Source organism: Lathyrus oleraceus, chromosome 3 (assembly GCF_024323335.1).
Source record: "Lathyrus oleraceus cultivar Zhongwan6 chromosome 3, CAAS_Psat_ZW6_1.0, whole genome shotgun sequence".
Taxonomy (NCBI): domain Eukaryota; kingdom Viridiplantae; phylum Streptophyta; class Magnoliopsida; order Fabales; family Fabaceae; genus Lathyrus; species Lathyrus oleraceus.
This window is the reverse complement of record NC_066581.1, coordinates 454,129,865-454,137,125: the sequence shown is the minus strand read 5'-3', so window position 1 is coordinate 454,137,125 and position 7,261 is coordinate 454,129,865.

The following is a 7,261-nucleotide window of genomic DNA, read 5'->3' as shown; positions in this document are numbered from 1 at the left end:
AGACCGTTCCAACGAGTATTTGTTTGTGGATTTTGGTGGAGGTTTGTTGTTCTTCGTGTTCATGATGAATCTGGAAAACGCGTGAAGAAGGAGAAGAAATTCTGGAAAAAAATAGTGTTTGATCCGTTTTCTCATTTGATTTTTCAAATTGGAGGTTTACCGCGCCTTGCCTTTGGTATTTACAAAACTGCCACTGAACTCTTTTAATTAATTAATAATAATTCAATAATTATTCTAAAAATCATATAAACATTAAAAAATTCATAGAAAATTATTGGAAAGTCAAAAAATATGAGGATTTTTTCTATAGTTCCCATTTTCTCTCTAGAATTTTATGGACATAATTTTAGAAATTGTGCTTGGTGAAAAATTGGTTTGACCTAGGGTTGTTTGACTTGTGGTATATTTGTGCACATTTTGCCATTTTTGATGTGAAATTCTCATGCCTTAAAATAAATGTCTGAAATTTTTTGTGGTGATTGTAGACATGTTGCTGGTGATTTACATATAAAGTTTGTGAATTTTTGATACCTGTGGTGTGAGATGTGAATTTTTGAACTTAGGTGTGACAATTTGTGTCACACCTAACTAGGGCAACTTCATGAAATTATTTGCCTAGCCTATGCTTGTTAGAATGGATTGAAATTTTGCATGTATGATCATTGATATGTTGAGATGCTATGTGAATTTTTCTGGATTTTTATGTGGCATTTTCAATTTGATTGATATTTTTCATCTCTGTTGGTCAATTATGCAAGTTCATGTGATACATGTTTGAATATCTTGTGTGAAATGCTCATATGGTTTTAGATGAACATGAAATTTGGTATGATGGTTGTAGACACATTGTAGGACATCCCTGTTTTGGTCTCATTCATTTCTTAATTGTTTTCATTGACTTATGATTTTTTGAAGTGAATGCATGTGTTGATGTTGTGATTTGGCTCATATATTTGTGTCTGTTTTTCTTGATTTTCATTGACATAGTTCCTTTTGTCCAATTGAGCTAAAAATTGACATGCTATACCTTGAATATGTCCTGTTTAGGTGTAAATTATTTGAGGATTTTTGGAATTGTTTTGATATGGATTTGGTTAAAGTCATTCTGTTTGTGTTTTTGGTGTTGTGTTTGACATAAGTTGACATGTTTTGGTCATGAAATGAATATGATGAGTGATATGAGTATGGGATTAAGTTCTCTTGCTTTTGAATTGCTTTAATTTGATTTTGGTTGAAGATTGCTTGCTGTTTAGGATTTTTTCTCACTTTTGGACCCTAGGCTTGGCCTAGTGGTCTTGTTTCTCACATTTGCTTGATTTTTCAGGATGAAAAGCACCATGCTTAAGGAGATTGAACCAAGTCAATTAAGTTGATGTTGTTTGATGTTGAGAACTAACATGAATTTGTTTTGTAGGTTGTGAAGCTTGAGCTTGAGCTTATAGCTTGCCTTTGTGTTGCTTGATTGTATAGTCTGACTGATTAACATTTGCTGTTTATTGTTGTCTGTCTGAGTACTGATGATACTTGATTGTTTTCAGGTACATTTAGTTGCTTACAGTTCTTTAAGAACTTGCTTGCTGCTGCTTGGTTTTTAAACCACTTGAGGTAGGACTTCTATTCTTCATGTAGTCTGGAGACCCGGTTTGTTATTTGGCCGGGCAAAATGTCTGAAGTCCTCCTTAAGAGGCGATGTTTGTGATTGTTTAATATTGTGCCTAAGCAGGTAAAGTCCTTAATCGAGGCAATTGGTGGAAGCCAAGGGATATGCAATCTATCCCCCACTATTCTGTGAGTCGTCCCTCTGCTTACACGGCTGTGTGTTGATGCATTGGGGCACAAACCCAAGATCTCGTGCTGTTGCACAATCGAGTCAGAGTCTTTGAGCGTAGAAGGGTCCCTCCATTCTGGACCCATGCTCCTTTGTCTGAAGCTCTCCCTGGTCAGGGATAAGAGCTGTGAGGTCTCATCCTCACTTCACCTTTTCATCTGCTTCACCTTAGCCTCGTAATGGCAAGGTTAAGAGCGAATACTACACATGTACAGATGACTTGCTTCGGCAGTCAAACCCATTGTTTGAGCCCACTTGACTGGTTATAGTGTGTGCTATGTGAATATTTGTTTGACATGTTTGCTTGAGATGCTTGTTCTGTTTGTATGCTTGTATGCTTGCTTCTTTCCTGGATAGGATTAGTTTGCAATTGTGCAAGTAGGTAGAAACCTGAACATAGGGTAATGATGCATGACAATACTAGGCTCGAGTCCAGCTCCCTGGTAGTGTGTCTTCCCTCGGTTTCTGGCTAGATTTTCTTTCCCTTGAGGGGGAACTACATCGCCCTGATCCTTGTTCCAGACGAGGTATGTAGGCAGGTGGTCGTGCGAGACCACTCCGGGCAACCTTTTTCTTTTTTGTGTGTGTTTACCTGTTATCTGATTGTGTGTTTGGTTCGGATGCCGACGTAAGTCCAGTGATTGGCGGTCGGGCTCCACGTTTGCCGTTTTGTGCGTTTTGGTTCGGATGCTGACGTAATTCCATCGATTGGTTGTCGGGCTCCATGTTTGCCATCTGTTTGTGCGTTTTGTGTTGTTTGGCGTGCGTAAGCCGAACTACAGCGGCTCTGATTCTCGTTCCAGACGAGATATGTAGGCATAGGATGCGATGTCCTATCGAGCTCCCTTCTCTTAACCCCACCTGCGTTCCCTGTGTGTGTGTGATGTTTAGCAACCTTTTCTTTTCTTAGAACGTGGATCCCGTCGAGTACGACGGACGTGAGGGGTGCTAATACCTTCCCCTTGCGTAACCGACTCCCTTACCCTTTCTCTTTGGTCGCAAGACCATTTCCTTTCCAGGTTTCTCTGAGCGTTTCCTTTCCCTTTCTTGGGATAAATAACGCGCAGTGGCGGCTCTGTGTTGTGTTTTTATTTGAGTCCCGCCGGTTGTTTTTTCGCGGATGCGACAAACCCCCTTACCTGTGATCTCTGATTTTTATTCAAAAACTTCTTACTATTTGGGTTTTGTTCGTACTTTTCCCTTTTCCCCTGGAAACAATAAAAGCGCGGTGGCGACTCTTGTTAATTGACCTTTAGCTTGTCAATAGCTTAATAATCATAAATTTCCCGCTACAGATCTTTAATGATGTATCAGATGAAGTTTCAGATTACAAGCACTTGGTTACATGAAAGTTGGCATTGGCCAAGTCCTTTGCATAGGGAGTGTTGCCTATATTCTAAGTCCAATTGTCTCAGATCAAACCAATAGTCCACACAAGGTGTTTTTTATGTTTTTTTGTTCTTATTATGTACATTAATGGCCAAAGACCACACAAACAACACAATATACACAAGCAAAATATATCACAAAATATGGTCCAAATGGACAAAGTGAAAATGACATTAACATAAACAATTAGAATGATATGAATAATGGAAAATGAATAAGGCTTAACAGTAAAGTTCATTAAAGTAAAAAACTTGAAAGTAAATGTTAGTTGTTAATGAGTTAGAGGTTAGTATTGCTTTTGCTTTTTTTTCTTTTAAGTCATTCTTTGGAGAACACTCAACCCACTTATCACAAGCATGGGTCCTTAAACCAAGACATCTTCCAAAGGAAGGAAAAAAGGCCAAGTTTCCACACAATACCATGAAAGAGGGGAGACTTACAATCTCACCAACTAAAATGATATGCCATTTGTGTCAAAAATTTAACGCTATGTTAAGCAATCATAATTGGACTTATGTAGAAGTCACAACTATTTGAGGCCGGGTAATAGAATTTTGGTGCTAATGCATGTTAGAGACATAGTATAATGGACTATTGTCATGAAACATACCACACACAAAAAGAATATGTAAAAGAGGTGGCCTAATCTCATCCATACTTATGTTGATTTTCAACCTACTAGCCTTAGGACCTTGAGATATCATAGGACCATGACATGAATGCATAAAGAAGGGGAATACGATGAAGAGGGAGGGGAATAGATCAAAACTCAAATTGGACAAAGGAGGAATTTTACCAAATTAAGATCATTCATTCATTTTGGGAGATGGAATGTACATTCCATCAATCCCCTAAATTTAATGATCTTAACCTAGCAAAGTCAAATCAACCTTGACCAATGCCCAATAACACAAGTCAAACTCATACAAACAATCAAAATGGCTCAACAATATTATTTGGCATTTATTCATTTTAAAAATACTAAAAATAATGCATTAAATTAAATATGGTTTGTCAAATTCCTAAAATCTCATCAAAACACCAAAGAAATGGCCATGAGATTTATCATAGGTCAAACAAGGTCAAAGGACCTTAGAGATTTTTTTTAAAAAAATTTTAGAGACTTAAAATTATTTTTAAACAATTAAAAATATTCACAAAATCTATTAAATCATGAAAAATATTAATAATAATCCAAAAAATAATTTTAATTCAAAATATGAAAGAGGATTTTATTAAATTTTTTTTGGTGAAACTCTTATATTTTTTGGATCAATATTAAAATTAATATTAATTAATGAAAATCAAAAGAATAAAATGAAAATAAAAAAATACAAAAACCAACGCGTGAGATTAAAACAATTTGAATTGATCATGTGGCTCAGAACCTGTCCAACACATCATCGGCGCTAAACCTCCGGTCACCTTCTCAGGCGAACCTCGCCGGACTGGTTCATTCATCACCATCACATATATGAAAAAGGAGGACATGATCTGAAAGAAAAAATGGCGTAGAGCACGAATTTGACCTCAATTTTAACTAACTCCACATATATAGAAAGATATGAGGAGTTGCAATTTGAGGTGTGTCAACTGAGTTGCTTCAATTTGACCTTAAAGCAACTCAATCTTCTTGCCTACATTGGTAGGACTTCAGACAACCAAAGATCCAAGAGAATTGATGAGAATTGAGTTAGAATCGAAGAGAAGAAAATTTCTGGAAAATACCTTCAATGTTGTGCAGAACTTGATCTTGCTTGCTTCAATCCTTGCTTGATCACACTCAGGGAACTTGCAGAAGTGGTTTGGAAATGGAACAAAGCTTTGGATCCTGGAGTTTTTGAATCTCCAAACAGTGAGATTCAAACTCAATTTTCAGATTGAAAATTCTCATGTTTTCCTTTGAATTGTGAGGGTTTGAAAAGAGGGGGCAAAGCTGGCGTGCAAGGGATCCTTCAAATGAGCTCAGAGGGCTTGTATTTATAGCAATTGGGAATGTTATTTGCACACTTGAATTTGCTTCCAAATTTGGCAATGTCATGCACATGCTTGCATGGGCGTGTACAGGCCTATGAAACAATCCATTTTGGTCCAAATGCATCTGACATGAAGTTGAAATGAAGCTTGGATGGCAAGGCAATGCTATGTGATGTTTTGAACATTTGATCTTTCCACTTGATGCAGACCTGTTAAGACCATGCGCGGCCCTAGCGAACCTTGTCCAAAATGAATGAAATAAGACTCTTTGGAAACCCAAGATCAAGGGGAACAACTCTTATGTTGAACAACTTTCCATTTGGAACTTGGATCAAGGTGAATTTTGAGGTGGAAGTTTGGAAATTTCAACATGTTGAAATTTTTTCTAAGTGTCGAGCCATATACCTCAATCTTCCACCTTACTAAACTTTTCATGTGAGCTCCAAATGAGAAAAATGTATTCATAAAAGTTGTAGCTCTTTCAGATACCTTAAAAATGGTCACAAATTTCATGTCATTTGGATTTAGAATGATAGAGTTATGCATTTTTGAAGTTGAGGAAAGTCACTTGTTCAATGGTATAAGTCAAAAATGACCTATAATGTATCCTCATATCACATGCTCATAAAAGTTGAATTAGATTTCACTCCAAACATCAAAGTTGTAGTAGACATTTGAATTGGATTGTGCAACTTGGAAATGTTTCATATCATAAAAATTGAGCAAGTTATGGCCTTGGGAAGTTGACTTTCAAATTAGGGTTTAGACAAAATGACCTATAATGTTTCAACATATAAAGTGACATTCCAAGAAACATTATCTTTAGACTTAAACATGAAAGTTTTTTGGAATATCATTTAAAGTAACGTTTCTATTGGAATCATTTTTATATGGTGAAAATTGTAGGATATAGGATCTAGGGAGACCTGGTTTTGATCAGATGAATTCATCTGGCCAACCACCATTAACCAACTTGCTAACTTACAATTCTCTTGACTTTTTAGGCTCATGGTAGATCATATATGCATAAGATGTTGAAATTTGAAGTGTCCCTTGATAAATTTGATCAATTGGTGATGAATCTTATTGAAGAAGTTACTCAAGATACCCAGACAAACTAGGGTTTCCAAGGCAAACTAAATCCAAAATCTTGAAGAAAACTTGATCAAAATAACATGTAAAGATCATGGGGACTCATATATGATGCTTAGAGACTTTGTGGATCAATCCTTGGTTGTTATCTTTGTAGCTATGAGGGTCTTAAACCCAAGATATGAACTTGATAGATCAGATGGGGATCATGCCCTTCCTACAAAAGAGTTAGGCAAATGCAAAGACATATTTTTGGTGTTTTGGTTAGTAAAAATGATTATATAGAATTATGATAAAATCACATAGTGCTTGGGGATCTCTCCCAAAATAAACCCAATGAAAAAGGGGTAAGGAGGATGCGAAGGTGTGATCCCAATGCTAATGCATATGATGAGATTGCATGAGGGATCTTAGGGTCAAAATTGGGGTCTTACAATTGTATGAAGATAATAAAGTTCAAACATGTTAAGGATAAGAATCAACATTTAAAAGAGTGTTCTTTAATCATACAAGCTTTCAACATCATGAACAAACAAGACATAAGCCAAAAAAATAAATTAGGAGCCTTAAAAAAACACTTAAAGCACATGTTTTACATCTAATCAAAAGTGGTGAAATAAATAACATTTTTGGGATTTTTTGGTGTCATCATAAAATAGACATTCTCATGAACACATGGCAAAAAGGATGGGTCAAAAATATTAAGGGATCATGAAGTTATGGATATTTGAAGTTATGAAGAAAACTGAACATTTAACAAGTGAGAAAAAATAAATATTACACTGACCATGCACTGTTTGGAAAAATAAAAAACTAAAATTTGGGGCGAGGGGGATTCGAATCCCACACCTTATACATACAAGAGACTTAACAAGCCAATGGTTTACCACTAAGGATCAATACCAATTCATGTATTAAGTTAAATCAATTAAAATATATATTAAAGTCACTTTTAAAATTTAAAAATGTCTCCAA